The sequence below is a fragment of the Camelus ferus genome, chromosome 6 (assembly GCF_009834535.1).
Source record: "Camelus ferus isolate YT-003-E chromosome 6, BCGSAC_Cfer_1.0, whole genome shotgun sequence".
Lineage (NCBI taxonomy): Eukaryota > Metazoa > Chordata > Mammalia > Artiodactyla > Camelidae > Camelus > Camelus ferus.
Window position 1 is genome coordinate 34,451,145 of NC_045701.1, and position 22,361 is coordinate 34,473,505.

The 22,361-nt window shown below is 35.4% G+C and overlaps 1 pseudogene; it reads left to right on the plus strand.

Annotated features, from left to right (window-relative positions):
• The first annotated feature begins 5,485 nt into the window (after nt 1-5,485).
• LOC116664438 lies at nt 5,486-5,961 on the plus strand (annotated as a pseudogene).
• Nucleotides 5,962-22,361: the final 16,400 nt, after the last annotated feature.

Here is a 22,361-nt window from a genome sequence, read left to right on the forward strand (position 1 = left end):
AATCAAGGAAAATTCTGTCCCTGGACCCAGATAAAAGGGTGAAATGTCCTGCCAGATTTCAGAAATGCTATGAACCAGTAACTGTTATGCATCTCCTGTCTACCCTTTTAGAGTTGAGGTTTCTTTGTGGCTGCGATGACCTTTCCTTATTACTGTATGATGGGTGTGTACAGGACAGATGATGATTTTGTTGGGGATGTTCACAGATGCTCCTGAGGAACTTCAGGAGTTCACCCCTTCTATATCTGGTTCTAATATACATGATAAGAGCCTTGGATATGAGCTGATGCCATAAAAGAATGGGAATTTTGTTAGGATCTTGAGAGGCTGTGAGCATACTTTGTATGTGAATTGTTACGGTCAGAGGGCAGAAACTGGAGTGCTTTTCTAAATTCCTCCCCTGTCTGTATCAGAAGGTCTTAGACCCCAAGTAGGACATTTTCCTAAGGTTTTGCCATAACCAGTAGTATTTAACAATCTGATATGCTTTGAATAGACTTCAAAAAATGTGGCCTTAAACAAAAGCAATTAATGTTTAAAGGTAGCTTTCTTCATTTTAGGGAACTTGTTAAGTGGATAAATTTGGAGCAGGAAAACTCTTTAAAGATTTCTGATACATTTTTGAATTTTTCCATAAAATAAAATTGCTGCCTTATATTTAGTTTTCCACCTTTTATTAACAAGCTAAGATTAAGTTGCTCCTCTAATTGTTACTTTAAACTGAGTGAGTATCAGTAGTTTGGTATTAAATAAATTATCTATTAAGTATATACTATAAGTGATAGATTATTATATTTATGCCAGTTAATGCTAGGTAGTTCATAAACTTTTGAGTATTTTTGGTAATATTTGACTCAGATTTTTAAAATTAAGTTTAGGTTTAAACCTTTTTCCAGGTTTGCCTAGAATATACTCGGTTTATGCCCATTTTTTAATTATTAGTATCATCATCATCATCATTATTATTATTACCTTCTTTTATTCACAAATCTGTACTTCTCTTGATGATAAATTATATGGTTATCTTATTTCAAGTAGTGGTTATATCTAAGACAAAACTATGCATATCTATATCAAAAAAGAATATTAGAAATGTTGAAATATTTTAAAGGCTCGGTTTTTTTAGGGGGGCAAATAATAGGATCAAAATATTTGTGTATTTTAAATTTTTAAAAGGTTAACATGAATTTGAAAAAGAATCCACATAAATTTAGACCTAATTGGTTGAAAATGCACTTTCTCAAGTTGAAATAAGCTTAATAGTAAAATTATATTCCATAAATTGACTTTTACAACTTTTGTCTATGGAATATTTTCTTATTACTCACAAGAAGACAAATGAGGTTTGAAACCACAAAGTAAATTAAAGTTTTTCTTGATCAGTAGTTACATAAATTAGAGGGAATGTCAGTTTTACATTAATATTTAATAAGTTAATTAAAATTTGATTGAAAGCCTGTTTGTTTTTTGTTATATAAATTGATTTTGAAATAAAATTTATAGATTTAGATGATGTTTACATTATGTCAGTTCCTAAGTTTATATATGCCACATAAATTTTGTTGCCTACACGACAGCCCCTAAAAAAGTTTGAATTTGGGGGGAAATAGCAAAATACAGAATTATTGATTAGGAAGTTTTTCAAAATTAAATTTTAACCTTTTCTATTCTGTTTTATTCTTCTGTAATTTAAAATAAAAGAAAGAGGTCATATGTACTGATGACCTATGATGGTTGTTCTTGCTTTTGGAACCTCATTTTCCAGTCCTACCCTCTACTCAGATTCATCCTCTGATCTTCTTTGTCTTATGAGTCTTATCACTGTGAACCACACCATTTAATCTCACTTGCTCCACACGTCAGATAAAAGACTGATATCCAAAATGTACAAAGAATTCTTAAAACTTAACATAAGAAAACAAATGACCCATTTAACAAGTGGGAAAAGATCTAGACACCTCACCAAAGAATCAGATGGCAAAAAAGCATATGAAAAGATGCTCCATATTGTATGTCTTCAGAGTAATGCAAATTAAAACAATGAGATACCACTACACACCTATTAGAATGGCCAAAATCTGAACACTGACAATACCACATACTGATGGTGATGTGGAGAAACAGTAACTCACTCACTGCTGGTGGGAATACAAAATGGCATAGCTACTTTGGAAGATATCATGGCTTATTTTTTTTTAAACAAAGCTAAACATGGTCTTGCTACATATAGCAGTTCCACTCCTAGGTATTTACTTAACTGATTTGAAAACTTATGTCATACACAAAAAAATCTTCATGTGAATTTTTACAATAGTTTTATTTATAATTATTTCAAACTGGAAGCAACAAAGATATTCTTCAATAGGTAAATTGCCAGACAAACTGCAATACATTCATAAAATGCACTATTGTTCCAAAGTAAGATAAATGAGCTATCATCCCAGGAAAACACATGAAACATCCTTAAATGCATATTGCTAAGTGAAAGAAGACAGTCTGAAAAGGTTACATACCTTATGATTCCAAATATATGACATCCTGTTAAAGCTAAAACATTAGAGAGTAAAAATTTAGTGGCTGTCAGGGGTTTGGGAGGAGGAAGGTGAAAAACAGTTTTTAATCTGAGGGGATAAAACTATCCTGTGTGATATTGTAATGATGGAGACATCATATTATGCATTTGTCCAAAACCTATAGAACTTTATAGCACAAAGAGTAAGTCTTAATGTATGCAAATATTTAAACAATTATTTAGAAGATTGGAGGATCTCAGAATGGAATGCATACTGTGAAAAAAGAATCAGATGATATTACAAGTGTATATATATAAAAAAAACTCAGTGGGGGAGGTAGGGAGGAAAGGTGCTAATGTAAATAAGTTTGGAAATGAGTGGAGCCCGTAATGCTTAAGGCAAAAAAAAAACTGCACATAAACACTGTACTTTAGTTGATAAAGCTGTTTCCCATAGGAATATGAGTTGACAATACTGATACTGCTATTATATAGACTTGAATTTAACAGTTAACTACATGAACAGAAGAGGTGGAAGCTAGGTTTTGCATTGTTAAAGTGGAGGTTAGATATAAACAGGGGGAAGAGCTAGAATTTCCACGTGGTAAAGGACTGGTGCTGAAGACATCAGTGTGAACTCATGTATAACTTAATACAGGTATAGATGGTTACATTTTGAAATATTTATAGATATGTGTATATAGTTAGGTTAATAAACCAATTATATATTTTTACACTTTCAACTGAGAAGTCCTAGAAGTAATACAACTGCAGTAGCAACAAGCACATCTAGCACCTAGATTTTGATTTCTAATACCATTCTCAGTAAGAGGAACCAAGGCTTCTTGGACAAATGGTCGATTCTAGGAATAGATCAGGAAATACATGTGTTGGAGAATTATGTAGTGCTAGAAAGTAGTAAAGAAGTATTATCAACTGAATGTTTGTGTGTCCCCCCTCCCCTCAAATTAATATACTAAAACCTAACCCTCAGAGTGATGGTATTTGGAAGTGGGGGTTTTGGGAGGTAATTCGGTCATGAGGGTGGAACCCTCATGAATGGGTTTAGTGCACTTGCAAGAAGAGGCAAGAAAGGTAGCTATCTCTCTTTCTGCCATGTGAGGACATAATAATAAGTTGGCAGTCTACAATCCAGAAGAGGGTCCCAGAACCCAATCATGCTGGTACCCTGATCTTAGACTTTCAGCCTCAAGAACTGTGAGAAATAAATTTCTGCTTTTTATAAGCTAGCTAGTGTATGGTACTTTATTATAGCAGCCTACTCTGACTAAGACAGGAAGTGTTTAAAACATAACAAACAAAACCAAACCCACATTTGTGGGTATGCTGAAGGGATAATAGAGCCAACTGAAAGAATTGCAAATGGCCAAAGCTGGAAAGATTTGAGTAACAAAATAAAGAAGGATTGGATTATAATCCAAAGTATAAAATAAATGCTCATGAATCCATGCTTGATGTAAAAAATGACTAAATAAATAAATAAATAAATAAATAGAGGAGAAGAGAAAATCTTCCTTGAAGAATCACAATTTATGTAATACACTCCCATGGAAAGGGAGCATAAACCCCCATTCCTTAAGTGTGGAGTGTGTATAGTGACTGTCTTCTAAGGAGACAATATGGAAAGGCAGGAAAACAAGCAATGAGAAAACCTGACAAACACTACCTCAACTAAGTGATCAAGGTTAAAATCAGCATCAATTTTAATACAACTAATCAAGTTAGTAGTATGTGCCCCTGATGTGATGTGGTAAAATAGCACTTTTTATGGTTTTTCCTCCCTAAAATACATAATTCCAGTCTATGAGGTGGGGGAAAAAAGACAAATTGCAACCAAGGAGCATTCAACAAAATGCCTGACATGTATTTCTCAAAACTGTCAAGGTCATCCAAAACAGGGAAAATCTGCAAAACTGTCAAAGCCAAGAAGAGTCTAAGGAGACAAAACACCTAAATATCATGTAGTATCCTGGATGGGATTCTGGAAGAGAAAAAGAATATAAGGTCGTAACTAAGAAAACTTGAATAATGTATGATGTTTACCTAATTATAGTGGTTTACCATTGGTTCATCACTTGCAACAAATGTACAACACTAATATAAGATAATAAATAATGGGGAAACTGTGTTCAGGGTAAAATGAACTCAGTATTATCATCTCAATTTTCTTCTGTAAATCTAAAACTTCTAAACTAACTGTCTATCATAGAGGCTGGCACATAGTAGATTGATAATCAATGCTAAATTAAGAAAGGATAAGAAAGGAAGAGGATAAAAGAAAGATAAGAAAGATCAACAATTCAAAATATTTATACTGAAGCAAAGCTTCAATAAATTTAGAAATAGGTCATAAGAAGTCCAAATGTCTAAAGAACGAAATTGCCAATCAGGTTTTCAAACTAACGATTTTTTAAACTTCTCTGTTGTAGAGGTTACTTTTATCCTACAATTTTGATCATTTTAACTTTCTTCTGGTACTTTGAATGCACCTATAATATAAGCTACATCTGTATTATATTTTACAGTTTAATAATTAACTCTCCATAGTGCATAAAATAATTTTTAAAGAATGAGAGCCAGAATACTGTGAAGCTGTATTTATAACATGCCATCACGCTTCTCACAGTGTCATCCAGATAAGCAAAAAACAAATAATATTATCGTTTACAGAACGGAAATAACTCAGTATATAGGAATTCAAATTGTTCTCCAATTGCTCATCAACTTTGTCTTTTGTTTTTTATACTATTAGGTTTTAAACTATTAGGTTATTCCACTGTATTTAAATGTTATCTTAAATGCTATCTTCCATTAAATACTTTCACAATTAATTCAAAATATCCTTGTCAAATTATTTATTCTGTAACACAATTAAAAAGTGTTTCAAATAAATTAACGCCTCTGGAAATACTGATCTGCCGTATTTCATTGGGTAGATGACGAATTCTGTTAAGACTGCTAGCGCCTAGCTTGCAGAAGGCAAGTATACTCCAGCTTAAGGGGCCGCAGGAAGAGACGGCTGAGAGTTTCTGAGTGACTCTGGTGGACGAAGGCGACTTGTACAACTGGGAGGTGGCTATGTTCAGGCTCCCCACCCAAACACCTCCTACAAGAGCAGTTACGTCAAGGCATGCCTCAAGTTCCCTACAGACTGCCCCCTTACTCCTTACCAACCTTTCGGTTCCCCAACGTCTATTGTGTGGCACCCCAACATCTACGAGAAGGGGAACAAACGCACCTCCACCTTCCACACCGCCCCCCACCCCTGTTGTCGAACCCAAAACAGGGAGCTGCCTTCAGAGCGGTGTAACCCTACCCAGAACAATGGGCTTATCCTCATCTAGCTTCTTGGCGCACCCAGCACCTTCCCCCAGGCGCACGCGGACGCATCTGGGGTGTACAGGAAGTGGAAAGAGACCCAAGACTAGGTCCGGCTGTGCACGGACTTCTTCCGGAAGTGAGGCCTGACGGCGGCGTGGAGCTGCCCGCCGTGTCGGCGGAGAACCTCGGGCCGCGGGAAGAGCAAGGCCGCGGCGCCGGGCGGGGCTCAGACGGCTTCCAGAATGACGACAACGACGGCCATGACGACTGTGAGGCCCAAGCTGAGGCCGAGGCCGACAACTCCCGCCACAAGGAGTCCCCGCTGAATAAACTTAAAGATTTTATGTCAGGAAGTGCGGACTGTGCGGACTCTTGAGGCACTTCCCGACACCGAGACCGACACTGAGACTGCCTCCCTCATGAAAGGTTTGTGCTGCCCCTCACCGGTTGTTCCGTTTTAGCCCTGGCTTTTCTTTTCCCGTATTTGTTGTGGGCTTCTCTTGCGTCCTGGTTGGAGGCGCCGCCTGCCGTGCCCCTCAGGGCCCTGCTCGTGCTGGGAACCCGCTCAGGGCCGCGCGGCGGCGCGGGCCTGGTCCTGTCTGCAGCTCGCGCCGGCTGGAGCCATAGGGATTCCCATCTCGTGAGTGGAAGGATGACTTGTGGTCACCTCTATTCTCTGCTTTGGTTTGTTTGGAATCTAAATAAAGCAATTTTATAAGGGGAAAAAAAAATGTCACCACCAATGAGGCCTTGTAGAGAGAGGATATGGGAGGATATGACCCGTGTTATTCAGATCTCTTTGTCCAGGGCCAAAGAAATCACACGTTACCAATATTCTTACTTTGTCCTGTTAATTAAACCACAACACACTACATTAGAGAATCGTCAGTGTTGTTGCTTAGTTAAAATGAATTTTCATTCTCAGTAATTCTTCAGAAAGTAGAAAAGGAAACTTTTCCCTTTTGGGGGGCATTTTTATTAAAACGGGGTAGTATCAGTGTTTCCTCTTGGATTCTACTCTGATTATTCCTTTGTATTTTTTTTCCCTTTTATCCATTTTTGGTTTTACTTTTTCTCCAGTTAACTGCCTTTCCTCATTCTAAAGTTAGCTCTTCTAAACTTGAATATCTTATGTCAAAATACTTTCTGGCAATCTGCCAATGTTTTCAGCACTGATATATGTCAAGTTTCAGGATTTTTCAGACTGTTGGTTTGTTTCGCTTTGAATTCATCTTCCCTCCCCTTTTCAATAGTTCCAGTATTGCAAATTTCAGCTTGGTTTTTACTGTGGAAGGAGTCATATTCCCCACTTAGCAGATATATTAGAGAACGCCTTCATTCCCAGAAGCCAGAAAGATCAAGGTACGAGTTACAGGAGTCTGACCATCACCTAAATTTGGGGGCAAACAAACTGAGCAGAAAGGAGCTTGCTGGTTCCATTAAATTTTATTCTTGCACACTCAGTGAACCAAGAAGATGATTTAAAATTTATCCAACTAGGCTTTTTATTGTTCACAAAAGCTCCAGTTTAGAGTCTTGATTGAAGGTTCTTTAATTCACCCATAAACCACAAAATGGAATTTTGTAGCAGCAACAATATTGAGAGCTCAGAAATTCTCAAATTGTTTTGATGATGAAATCAACAACTTGACATGTGGTCCATTACTACTGGACCCCCAGGACAACATTAGATTTGCTTAGTGTTTTCATATACTCCTCAGACATGGCTGAGGTAGGTTATATTATCATTAAGTCCTTGTGTATGTAATATCTTGTTTGTTCTTTGCCATTGTCTCATGGGATCTAAACCAGTTATATCCTTTTTTATAATTTATTCTGGTGTTAAAGAGCATGTTTCCAGTAGGTAGTCTTTTATGTCTGAAGAACATTTTCTCTTATTCAGTATTTAGAGGCAGCATGGCATGGTTCAAAAGCCGCTATACTGAGTGTTAGAAGACCTTGGTTCTTATCTGAGCCTTGTTACATCTTGACTCATTTATTTTTATCATACGTTTGCATTATTTAGGTTGCTTTTGTTGTAAGGAATAGAAGCCAACACAAGCTAATGTTGGCAGAAAATAATTTCTTGGGAGGGTATAGGGAGATATAAGGATAGCTTACTTTAAAGGAAACCTGAGGAATCTAAAAGATAAGAATTAGTGCAACTTTTGGAATCTTCGTAGTGACAACAAATAGACAGTCTCATCAGGTGCTGCTGCTGATCATCTTCATTTCTTCCTCCCCACCCCCACTATCCTGTGATTCCAGAAAGGATCTATCTTATCAATGTAAATTGAAGAATATGGGGTGGAAACAGATTTTCTTGATTGAGCTAACCAGACCATATTTAATGGGAAAAGACTATTTCCCTAAAAGTAAAGTTCAAGTGTTTAATGGAAGAAAAAAAAAGATGTTGGCAAAATAACAAAAGCCAAAAGAATGTGGCAGAAATAACAAATTGTTTACTCAGTCTTTGTGCTTCCACAGATATCACCCCATATTGCTATAGTGAATTGTTTGTGATATATTATAAAGGCAACATAGTAACTCAGTTTTGCAATTATGTTTAAAACTAGGACCTTTTTTCAACCTTTTGTCTCTGCTTTCACTCCGTCTTTACTAGACTATTGTAGCTTCCTAACTGCATGGCATCTAGTTTTACATCCTCCTGACTGCTCCTCCATAACTGTTAAGAGTTATCTTTCTATAATGTAATTTTATCTCTTAGAAACCATCAGTAGTTTCAACATTGTCTGTAAGATACTTAATATCTGTTCCTATTACCATGCTGGACAGAGTTAGATACCTGTACTATTTAGCTATTTTATCACTTTATACATAGCTTATTTAGAGTTCTTGACTCACTGAATAATTTTTGTTAAAAGAGGAGAAAACATCTATGTGAAACAATAAACAAAATAAGTTCTCAGATAAACACACATAATCCTGGCTATCTTGCTATTTCTTTTTTCTAAAGCAATTCATGTCTGTTAAAAAAGATCCATATAGTTGCCTCTCACTGTATGTATTTAAAGGAAAGATACTAAAATTTCAAGACCTCTGTAGGTTCTTCTGTTCTGCTAAGGAGTTCATACTTGGGGTGGACAGTCTTTCATTTGACAGGCCACCTCAGTGAATTTGTATATATGCAAAACTCTCGTGAAGCTAATTTCTCTGCATAATAAAGTGACAGGTGATAGGGATTTTGAATATTCTGATGGCAACACTGGGGTGAGGGGTTTAGGGAGCCTGAGAGATAGCATGAAGAGGAAACACGGAAAAGAGGAGGTTATGTAACATGGAAATCCTTTTTTTGTAGGGGAACTTCAATTAAAAAAAAGCAAAAAAACCTCCCAAAAAACAAACAAACAAAAAGCAGCCAGTGAGATTTCCCAAGAATGGGATTTGCCAAAAGGCTTGTAAGAATAGTTATATTGTATCCAGTATTTAATTTTAATTCATTTGCTCTTCTGTGATTTATTGTGCCCAGTCTTCTACTCTCCCCTGATTATGTAGCAGCCATTTGGTTTAGATAGGATTAACATTTCTTCCTCCTCCAACAGTTATAGCAAATTGGTCTAAACAATTGGGTAATCCCATAATACCATTTAAACTGTGATTAATTTCAAAGTAATCTAGGCTTAATCTAGTCAACACTTTAGCTGACTCTTTCAGAGGTACATGGGTTAGTTGGAAAGATCCATTCAGTAGAGTCTCAAGACTTTTTGTCCTATGGTTGTGAGAATTGCCCTGCCTGTCCTACTGCATGTGAAGAAATATAACTCCAATTTCTGGTGGTAGTTATCCTTTGACACGTGGGGGACTGTCCTTGGGAAAACTCTGAGAATAACAGAGATGGAGAAATGGAAGGGGAAAGATAAGTATTTGATGACTTGGTTGAGTCATCAAGATCAAATGACCTATACATACATCTTGAAGCATGCCAGGCTTCTGATCTCTCTAATTAGATGATCCAAAGAATCTTGGTAGTTGAATAAAGCCAGACTCTTGATTCTCCCCCTTCTAAATAGACTTCTCCTGTCATCTTACTAATTTTATTAAATGCACTTTTATCCTCCCAGTTCTCCTTTTTCTCTTACCCACGTCTAATCCATTAGCAAGTTTTGTCAGCTTTTCCATCAAAATATATACAGAATTTTCACCACTTCTTATTATTTTCATTACTACTGCCCTAATCTAAACCCACACCATTTCCTGGATTATAGACATAGCCTCCCAAATGCCTCTCTGTATCCACTCTTGCATCCTGTTCTCTATTCAGCAAACATAGTAATTTTCTGTAAATGTAAGTCAGACCATGCCAGTCTTCTGTCATAAACTTGCACTACGAGTGAAACCCCGAGTCCTTACATTTGCCTAAGAAGCTCTGTCATTTGGACTCTAGGTATCTTCTAGACCTTATATACTACTTTCTTGGTCTGACACTCTGCTCAAGACACACTGGCCCCCTTACTTTACTTCAAACATGCCAGGGTCAGCATCTCTGTACTTGCTGTTCCCTCTGCCTAGAACTCCCATTTTTCAGATGTCCACATGGCTCATTTCCTCAATTCTTTCAAGTTTCTGGTTAAATTTCACCTTTTCAATCAGTTCTTCCTTCGCTCCCCTGTCTAAAAATGAACTGTATCTTGTACCTTTTTCTGCCCTAATCTTCTCCCCAGTATGGTAACTGCACATACATGTTTATTTATTTACTTGCTTATTATCCATTTCCCCCAAGAAAAATTCATCTCCCTGAGAGCAGGAATTTTTATCTGTTTTTTAATTGCTAATTCCCCAATGCCTGAACCAATAGCTGTTTATTGAATGAATTAATAGTTTACTACTATTTGATATTTTTTCTTTTATTGATTACTACCCAAAATCCTAAGATTTACAGTTCTAATTTAATATTCATTCATTGTACTGAACTCTTTAGGAAATTAAGTTAAATATTAAGGTCTTAAATTTATGGATGCTTTGGGAAATCTGAGATAAATTAATTGTATTCCCCTATTAGAGTGATTTAGTTACAAAAATGAAACATAAGTGTGAAAATTTATCTGTTGCTTTGCAGCATCCTCAGGAGATTCCCAGGTATATTCTGAAACTGGTCCCCTTACTCAGAGGGCAAGGAGAGACCAAAGAAAGAAGCAGACCACTTCTGATTGGTAGATGGCAGGTTTAATAAGTAAGGGAACTTACTTACAAAGCTTGTCTTGGGCAGCCACAAATGAGTAGATTTCCATACTCTCCCACTAGAATCTTAAAGGTTTATATAGAAGTCTTAAGAGGGTTTAGTTACGTATATCATCCAGATGATCTTAACACCACATTACTGTCTCAAGGCTGTGTCCTTTGGGAAGCTTCTAGCCTGAGGAAGACAAGCAGAGCATATATTGCAGGGACAGGGGAGGGAGTGAGGGGATCTGTAATTGCCCAGGTCTAGCTCACAGGTCAGCTGGCAGTTACAACCCCTGATGATCCTTCCCACATCATAAAAGCAGGAAATTGGAGCAGAAGTTCAGTAGAAGAAGCATAAACCTTCAGAGAAGTCAATAGACGGGAAAGAAAGCAATGATTTCCAACCTATACGTGATAGTAGCTTAAGTGAGTTCGTTTTAAATGTTAAGGAAAGTGTGGTAACCCACGGCTGAAACAGTTGTTATTTGGAATATGGTATTTGCATGTATGGTTTTCTGTTTGTATTGTGGGCTTTTGGGGAACAAAATCCTTCCATTTATCATTGCTTCAGTACTCAGAGAAGGTGTTCCACAGATAGTTACTGCATAAGTGAAATAGCATTGGAGATCTCTAGAGTTGGTAGTGACAGTAGCTAGATGTTAGATATGTTATTGAGTCTGCTTTTCCTATGCCTTAGTACCATCTATAAAATGAAAGTACTGGACTTCATAATTAAGTTCTTTCCAACTATAAAATATTCTATAATTTTATCTGCTTATGTATGAGTGGAGACATGCACATACTTTCATCTAATGGAAATAAAGATACACTTCTTAAAAATTTCCTTTGCAAATATATTTTGGTTAATATAGCTGCCATCAATTTGGCTTATGAAATAGTGTTTTCAATGATCTTTTAGCATGATAGATTAACTTTTATGTTCCTAAAGCCATTTCCTCTGAATGCTGCTGAATTCACACTTCACTAATGGCAAAGATCCGATTAGAACTAATTTCATAGTGATTCTTTGACATTTTCAAACATAGAAATGTGTGTGCTTTTCTGAATAAAAGGCAGAGCATATCATAAATTCTAAAAGTTACTATTAAAGTTCAGTCTAATACTGGATGATAGTTATAAAATTAAAAGTGCCTGAAAGGCTGAACTCTTGCAAAGTAAGTCTCCCTTAAGTTTCCCTGTCCCTCCATTTCTTTTACTTTCAGCTTCTATATGCTCCACGCTGGGATCCACTGGAACTCTTTCTCTAGGCTTTAGTCTGTCTCATCAGCCACTTTATCAATTCCTCAGCTTCATGATTTAGTAGAACTTAAAAAGTAGAGAAGCTGATAATGTCTAACAGAGAGCATAAGCCAACAAGCCAGCCCACAGAGTGAGAGTCAAGGCAAAAACTTCGAACTGTGGACAGAGTCAGCATAGGAGAGAGCAGAGACTTCCTGTGACTTCCAAGTGACATAGGCATTAGCATTTTGTCCCCAGATACCAAAATAATGGATCTGAAAGGTAACAAGGAAACTTGGGAGTGAAACACAGGATCTTGCCATTTGTGACTGGACCACTAGATTCCATTATTAGGCAGTATTACTCAGTTTCAGATCTGCTTAAATGATGGATCTGCTTAAATGCTAGATAACTTTTGCCCTTGGCTGGACTTAATTCAGAAATGAAGTGATAGTCTTGTTCTACAATTGTGACCCATTAGGTAGAAGAAGCCAGAGAAAGTAAAGGCAGGAGGAGGAAGGAAGGGGCTAAAAAATGCTTCATTTTTAGAGAAAGGATCCAGTTAGGGAGATTCGAGAAGGAACAGTAGGAATAAGAGAAGACCCAGATGAGAATACATTCTTTAGGCTAAGGAAGAAAGTGGTTTAATAAAGAGTATAGTTAATTTTACAATGAATTTTCATCTAACTTAGGGGTTAGGTTCTTAATTCATGGTATAAATTGAAAATTATAGAAAGTTAAATCTCTTTTGTAAAAGACATTATAAAAGTGCTATATTAGATATTGATGCACAGTTTTTATATAAAAATTCAACACAAGTTTTTTCCCCCCAAATTGGAATAGAGCCTTCCTTTCTTCCTTCTTTCCTTCTGGTACTATAAGACATAGTTGAATTTCATGTAGGGATGATGTTGAATGTAAAAGCATTTTCAACACTGGACTCACATTCAGTGAGGAGGTAGCTCACACTATGAGAGACCTGTTGAAATGATAGTTCAAGTATCCCATCTGATACCTATTTTGGAGCAGAGGTTCATGGGCTGGAATAACACATAAATCCTCTATTTGGTGTTACTTTCTTTCCTCTGTCTTTGGTCAAGTGTGCATTGCTGAAATTTCAGAAGTTCAGTGTTTTATGATGAGACCAATTCTTTTATGCTGCAGAGAGATCAAGAAGAGGAGGGACTGGGAAAAGGCCATTTTAGTCCCCATTTAGGGGGTTATAAGTGACCTCTGAGTGAAATTTATAGATGATATTGAGGAATGGGAGTTAAATTTCAGAGCCAGCTAAGAGGAAGTTTCTGGATCTATTAGAAAAAGAGGCAATTATTGATGGATATTGTCAAGAGCAGTGTTTTAAAAACTTTGGCATGCTTACAAAGTACCTGGATAATTTTTGTAAAGGTGCAGATTCTGGATCTCATTCTAGAAATTCTGATTCAGTAATATCAAAGTAGAGGCAAGAGAAGAGAACTTTAAATTAGCAAAAGGTGTTTCAGATGCTAGTGTCTTCAGATCATGTGTTGAAGTACTTGGGTCCTAGAGAGGAGAAAGGAAGACAAAGATCATTCATTGGGGATTGACCAGGAAAGCAGTGTGTTTTTTCCTGAGGGGTAAGGGAAGATAAAAATTTGAGTATCAAGAAAGAGCTAAATTGAGGTGGAATAAAAATAGTAGTTTTAATTTGAAGGCTGTACAGTGATCTTTCAGGAGGTAAGGAGGGGGAGAGGAGAGAGGCCAGAAGATTGAAAAGCATGGAAAAGATTGAAATAGCTCTTAGAGCTGAGTGACTGTGACAAGGCTCTGAGTCTGTTTAGGATGCCATGATTTCTTTGTTAAATGATGAGACTGAACATCACTAATTTTGAGGCCCTTACCAAATACAAACAGTTTTATAATTTTTCTACAGAAGTAACCATAGACTTTGGTCTGCATATTATCTCTGAGGAATATAATGTACCCTATAACAGTTATTACAGCAGATGTTTTCCCCAGGGAGGCATATCTTCCAGAGATGGTATATTTTCATCTTAAGGAAGAATGATTTTGACTACAATTTCTCTCCTCCCTAACCTCCATCTTGATCCTAAGAATTTTTTTTATAGGGAATGAACAATAAATTAAAGATGGAATTTCTAAATAGCAGTGATTAGCCACTTTAAATTTATGCAATGTAAATTTTTGGGAAACTGGGTCTTCAAGATTCTGACTTTGTCCTATTTCAGGAAGAAAATTGATTACTTATTTAGAGGCCAAAGACAAAGATATACCTCTAAATACTATCTTTTTCTTTTCTTCTTATACTGCTGTTTTTTTATTATAGGCATTCTTTTTCCTGTCTTGTTATCCTTTAGACCAGTTGGTCTTACTGACATTACCTGTGGATCTTGGGAAGCTGGTTTTACAGCATACATGATACCCTTCTTGCACAGAGATGAAGACATTCAGGCAAGCTTTTGAAGGACAATAAGGTTACAGAGATTGTAATCGGTTCTACTTTTAGCTAAGCTATGTTAGGTGTCCCCGTCTGATCTGAAACCAAAGAATAAGCTAAAATTACAAGTACAAAGCTAATAGTTATTGAATGTTTATTGTGAGTCAGGATACTACCATCTAAAGAGGGTATCTAGAAAGGTGCCCTTGGGCATAGAAGGTGTGATGGTTAACTTTATATGTCAACTTGGCTGGGTCATGGTACTCAATTTTTGATAAAATATCTGTCTAGTTGTTACTGTGAAGGCTTTTTAAAAAAAAGATGCAATTAACATTTAAATCAGTAGGCTTTGAGTAAAGCAGATCACTCTTCATAATGTGGCTGGGGCAATCAGTTGAAGGCCTTAAAAGACTGAGGTCCCCCAAAGAAAATGAAATCCTGCTTCTGGACTTTGAGCTCAAGATTGCGACATCAACTATTGCCAGAATTCCCAGCCTTACTGCCTGACCTGTGAATCTCAGACTTTCTAGCCCCCATAGTCACATGAGCCAGTTACTTAAAATCTCTCACTCATTCTCTTCATGTGTGTATTTTGTTTCTCTGAAGAACTCTGGAGAACCCTAATACAGAAGGAAATTGGTAAAACTTGGTTCTTCCTAGTTGTTCAGTGGTTTCACCTATTTGGGATGAACATAGTTAAGATTCAGTGAACTGTACCTACTCTCTACCCGGAAGAATATGTACACATACACATATGTATAAAATTTTGCATGTATATGCCGGGTACCCAGGGATTAAGAACTCCATCTGGGTTTAGATGTTGAACTGATTTTTTTTCTAGGTAAAATACAATGCAACCTTCTAGGATGGATGTCTCATTGAATTTTACTCAGGTTGCAGGAAGGAATCAAAGGACAAAAATATGGTGGGCAGACAAGAGATATGATTTGTGTTACAAGGTTTCTGAAAGAGCCTGTGACCAGAAAAATACTTCTGTTGATATGCTTTTGAAAGACACTAAAACTGCAAAATGTTCCCATGCCCCAAGGCAGTTTGCTTGCCAACATAGGGTCTGAAGCCAGAAACTTAATAGGCAGAGAGGGCTCCTGTATGACTGCTGAATTGGTACAAAGATTTTACGAAATAAACCCAGAAACCCAACTACTGGAGGGAAAACAGAAAGTAAGTGGAAAGGAGAGGTTTCCTGACAGGCACTGATTTTTAATCCCAAACTATCAATGGAGGATTGTTTAAATACCTACCAGAATCTAGAATATACTTGTTCCTTATTATTATGGGGAAAATTCTTCTTTTCCAGATGATTTCATGGGTATTTTACAGTGAATTTTAGAGAGTTAATGTTCAAAGTGCTACTTTCTCAAGTAATGATCTGTGACCCATAAATATGAGCAAAAAGTGGCTGCTAGGGATTACTACAAAGAGGACTCAAATTCTGCATAAGTTAGTAAAATTTTAGCAGTAACTTTATAAAATAAAGCAACACAAAACAAGGGTATTATATGCTGAATTTAAAACATCAGAGACCATCAGTTAACTTGCTTTGCCAGGTTAACTCATTTTTTACATATATCAGAAAAAGCTTATTCTGTCATCTCTATGCATGTATTTGAAACTTTTCATTGACTCATTGCAATATAATTTAATGCTACACTGCTACCAAGAAGATTCAGACTCCTGCATGCCAAGAATTGTAAACTGTGAAAGGGAGAATACTATTATAGCATGTTCGTATGTTTTAGCACTCAATTTAATGCCAGACAAGACTCAGGCATATCTACTGGTGCAGACTCAAATCATAGGGTAATATTTTGTTGTGGAGTGGCAAATAATGATATAACAAATTCCATGTAGAACATCATCGTGATAATTAATTTTAAGTGTCAGCTTGGCCACAGGGTGCCCAGATATTTAGTCAAACATTTTCCTGGGTGTTTTTGTGAAGGTATTTTTGAGTAAGATTACATTTAAATGGGCAGACTTCGTAAAGCAGATCACTCTTTGTAATATGAATGAGTCTCAATCAGTTGAAGACCTGATTCAGACTAAAACATTGGCTCTTTCAGGGTATCTAGCCAGCTAGCCTTTAGGCTGGAACTATACTATCAGCTGGATCTCAAGCTTGCCAGCTCAACCTTTCAGATATTTGGGCTTGTCAGTCTCCATAATCACATGAGCCAGCTCCTTATAATCTACTTCTGTCTCTGCCTTTGCCTCTAAATCATCCTATTGATTCCATTTTTCTGGAGAACTCCAAAACAAATAGTATTAAAATAGTTTTAGCACTTATTTTAAATTTTGGTTCCTCTGTAACTGTTTATAACAGTGTTGTTATAAGCTTTGTATTCTTGCATAACTTCTACATCTATACCTATTTTTCAAACATACTAAAATCATTCTTAAAACCAAAATTATTGCTAAAAAGTGAAAAATTTGGAAAAAAATCTAGTGATGAGATTAATTTGGTTTAAGATGAAATAACGTCTTGTATTATATTAAGATTATTCAACTGATGTCATCTGTATTAACAAAAACATAGAAAAATAAAACATTATTCCAGAAATTCTTCTGCAAAATCACTAGAAATTAAAGACGTTGAAATTTCTTGTTGTAGAAAATATGACAAGAAAGTTAAAGAGAAGTTATTTTTGTTTGGGATCATTTTTATGTCAATTAAAATTACTCAAATCATCAGTGTGTTTATGCAGTGAAATTTTGAAAAGAGTTGCACAGTCTCTGCCAAGTTACAACATCATTTGAAACAAAACAAAGTGAGCATAAAAATAAGACTTTCAGATTCTTTCAGAATAAATGAAACAGCTTAATGTTATTGAAATGTATGCGAACACAGTTTGAATCTGATGCTAAAAATGCACTTATTAAATGATATTTTATTTTATTGCAACAATTAGATTAGCAGGCAGGTAGGAAAATACAATTATGTCTGAAAGTTAAGCTAAGAGAATACAAGAATGTGCATACAAGTTACTTGGTTAATTAGCTTATAGACATGAAATCTTTACAATTCACCTGGACAAGAGAAGAATATTTTAGAGCTTTCCATTTGCTTGCTTTTGTACTGTGTGAATATAAGGACATTTATTACTTTGTAAATCACTTGATGTAGAGAGAAGAAATTTGTTCTGAAATTTTGAGGGAAGATTTAACAAACATTAGCATGTTATCTGAACTTTCAAAAATGACAACTGAATATTTCTCTATAAAGATTTACATTTGTTTAAGAGCCCATTCATCCACACCCTTTCAAAATTAACACAGCTTTAATTATATGGCATACTTTAAGCTAATTAATTTGTAAATATCATCTTAATATCCTATGAGGTAGGTGTGATTACCATTTCTAATTTACATGTCAAGAAAAAGGTTTAAAGAGGTCAAGGTAAAAAATAGTAATTAAATAGAAGAGGCAGAACTCTAGTCCTAGGTCTTTCAGACTTCAGCCTTTATGCTCTTAACCACTATTGCGTTATACCTTGTAATAATTCAACTTTGAAATAATTTCCTATGAATCCTTTTTTGTGTTTGTGGATTAGTAATGATCAAGTGTGTCATGAGATTGCAAGGCAGGGCATTCAAAGCTGTTACATTTAGAAACTAATTTTCTGTGTAAATCAGGATTTTCTTGTAAATGTAAACCAAAATAAAATTTAGAAATTAATTCAATATTGAGATTGAAGGTACTATGACTCATCCAGAACTGTAATTTAAAAATTTACAGAAAAATTGTAATTGTTCTTATTTAATTGCCTTATATTAACTATTTTAAATTTAAACTTACAAAATATGGTTATACTAAAGTTAACACTTTCATTTCTTTTTCTTTTCTGCATTAGAATTGAGTTAATGTTTAATTTGAAACATCATAGATTTTATACAGCTCAAGCATTTACAGTTATATCAAAATCTTTATTGTCTTATTTTCATGACAGAAACTGGTATACGATCAAAAACCATCTCAATTCCAGGTTTTCAGATTGAATCCTAAATTCTTATCAGTGAACCATGCTGTTTACAGATTAACATCGACTCAATACATTAAAAATATTTAAATAATCAAAATTTTAGAAAGAAACCAAAGCAAGGATAATCAGTAGGATTTTTCAAGAAAAAGTGACCTTCCAGTCCATCAATAAGAGTATATGAATTATTCATTAGTCAGTAATTTACTGAGTTATCAAAAAGACTTTTCTTATTAGCTTTTATTTATTTTAATTTCCTATCTTATGTGTGTGTGTGGGGGGGTGGGGGGTGTGTATAGATAAAACTTTAAAATTTCCCTAATTTGACAGAATATTTTTATGAAATTATCTTTACCTATCTGTTATGATACATGTGTCCTTTTTTTCTGCCGGACTTAATCAGACTCTACTTCAGAAAGAGTTTCTTTTCTATAATCTATTCTTTCATAACAATAGTATTTGGAATTTTATGCTTTTGAAAGAAATTATTTCCTTGTCTTTCAATCAGACAAAACATAAAACATTTTATAAGCCCTTAAAAAGCTTTAATCAGTAGCAGGTTATCAAAATAAAACAATTCTCAACTAGTCATAGGTATTAAACTCCCATAACAAAATAAGTGCAACAGTTACTTTTATATCTTCCTAATATTGCATGGGCAATTTCACATTCAACTATGTCAGAATTAGCTGTGACCAAAATATGCAGAGCATCAATTTTCAATGGCTTGTAAATGTAGGCCTACATGTTGTGGGATTAATATTTTTCATGCACAACAAATCAGAACAAACATATTTTCTTCAGTCATGTCAGACCTTGACAGTGTCTTGTTCACATGCCCTTCATAACCAATACCAAGAAATTCAGTTTGAAAAAATGGTTTGATAAATGACAGACGCTGACAAGCACCAGCTTTAGATATCATTTTAGAGATTCCAAATTTATGATCTATGTGAAAAACATGTCTTGAAATATACAAATTAATGGATTCAAAACTACATTTTTAGTGATATAATGGTAGTGTATGCATGTCCTTTGAAATAATGAATAAAATGAATACAGTTTCCTTTTTCCTACCTTAATAGATAACAATTCAGGCATTTGGTAATATTTACTATAGCTTAAGGATTTATAAGTGAAAATTAAGTAAAGACACCTGCTTTGAGCAAGAAAAGAAGTGTGGAAAGAGGATATCTTGGGGCCAGATAGACTTAACAGCTAGATGACTTTTTGAGAAGTTTTTTAAACCTTTGAGTAGCAGGTTTTTCATCTGAAATATGAAAGTATTAAGAGCTACTTCACGTGTTTTTGTCAGGATTAAATGTAAAATTAACTAGTATGGTCTGCTTAGCAGTAAGGTACTCAGTAAACATTTCTTCTCTGCCCTCATTTTATCAGTGTTTTCTCTTAAAATTGCATTGTCCGATATGTCAGCCACCAGCCAAATTAGGTGGTTGAGCACTTGATATGTGACTACTCTGAATTGAGATAAGGGTAAAAAACCCACTAGATTTTGAAGATTATCATGAAAAAAGGGAAAATATCTTATTTAATAATTATTTATACTAGTTACATATTGAGATGGTGCTACTTTAGATATATAAAGGTGCATAAAATTTATTATTCAATTAATTTCATCTGCCTCTTTTTAATTTTTTATGTACTTTCACAAAAGATTTCAATTACATATGTACTTGTGTCTCACACTGTATCTCTAATGAATAGTGGTGATCTAGAAATGAGAAGATTCAAGAAATCCAAGATCATTTTAAAATTTCTAATACATAAAAGGTTTTACTATGTTTTCATACTTTAGAGTCCTTGTAGAGAAGGATCACATTTTATTACAATCTTGTAAAAAGCAAATCATAACAGCAAACATTTTTGATTAGTCTCCTTAGAGTTACAGTGTGAAAAGGTGTTTTACCTGATTTGTCTACTATAATCTTTAAAATTGGAGTGAAGTAGAAAAAATTATATTGTAGTCCCTGTTCTCTCTGCACATAATGACTGCATTGGGCAAAATTCAAGCATGTATTCCTTATAGCTAACGGAGCCAAGTGTCTCCCTGAACAACCTAAGATTTATTGAGGTCTTGACCAGCCAAATTCCTTAACCTACGGATGGTCTTAGCCAATTTTTCAGAAGGTAGAGAGAGTGGCAAAAGGAACCACTAATGTTAGCTAGTCTAACCAACTTCTTCACACTGTAATAAAGCATGCTATCTAAAAAGCAAGTCTGATCATATTTTTTCCCTTAAAATCTTCAGTTACTCTGTACAGGTTTTAAGAGAAAGTTAGAAGGCTACTTTCTTGACCAGAAGTTTCCATTGTTGCATACAAAGCTATTGTCTCTCCTTGTCCCTATAAATGTATACAGCACTACAGGAGTAAGAGTTTCACTGTGCTGCATGTCTGCTATAGGACATGTAGTCTAGCCACACCTGGCCTAGACACACTTCTCCTGGAATAACAAGAGCTTGGGGAAAATGTTTGCTTTGCTAGTCCTCTGCTTACAAGTTCCCCTGCCCCCATAGTCTTATTTTTTGCAATTGTCCCTCTACAATTAATATTACAGTGGAGAGTCAGATAATAAATATCTTAAATACATAGAATATTAAATAGTGTCAAATGGCAAGGAAAACAAATATTGAAAGGGATGAATGTATTATGGAGGTTTGGATTTTAGATGGGATAGCTGTGGAAGACCTTGCAGAGAATGTGGCATTTGAGAAAATATGAAGGAAGTGCTGTTACCTTGTGGCCTCATTCTGTGCTTGTGTAACTAGGAATATTTCTTGCTAGAGTTTAAACCCTTTCCCCATAGACTCAGTATAAGTAAATATGGGAAAATGCTAAGCAAGATAGAACACTTGTAGTTGAGGCCTGCCAGGCTGTCCAGGTAAATACAAATGACTCCTTTGAGACAAACAAAATGCCTGTTTCATTCTCTATGTATTTTATCTTCAAGCATGAGTGAGGCCTCTGGCTGGGAATTTTTAAAAATATGGATATACTCTAGGTTCCCAGTAGATGCCTGTGAGATCATTTTAGTGGGTAATAACCAACCAACAGTAAAAGAGAGAGAGAGAGAGGGTATAGAATAGAATATTTGCTGCATTAAGGGTAGAAATTATTTCACAACACATACACACACGTTCAGCTATGTGTTTGCTGACCAATGATATATAACATATTTCTTACTATGGGTCATGGATAAAAGCATGTGAAAAATACTGTGCAAAGTATACGAAAATTTCTCAAATGATACCTCCTAAAGGGAGGTTAAGACAATGGATGAAGCAAGAAGGAAGGTGTAATGGACTCTGATCTCCAGGAAAAATGAAAGCATAGGGTTAAATGGCGATAAACAAGCATCCATTAGCCTCATCTTTTGAATTAAGAGATTAGAACCTTCATTTAATGGCTTGTTTCTTGTTCTTTTTTTTTTTTTGGTATTTTTATATTGAAGTATAGTCAGTTTACAATATTATATTAGTCTCAGGTGTACAGCATAGTGACTCAGTATTTTTATGGATTATACAATACTGTAAATTATTACAAAATATTGGCTATGTTCTCTGTACTGTACAATACATCCTTGAGCCAATCTTACACCCAGTAGTTTGTACCTCTCTCTCCCCCATCGGTAT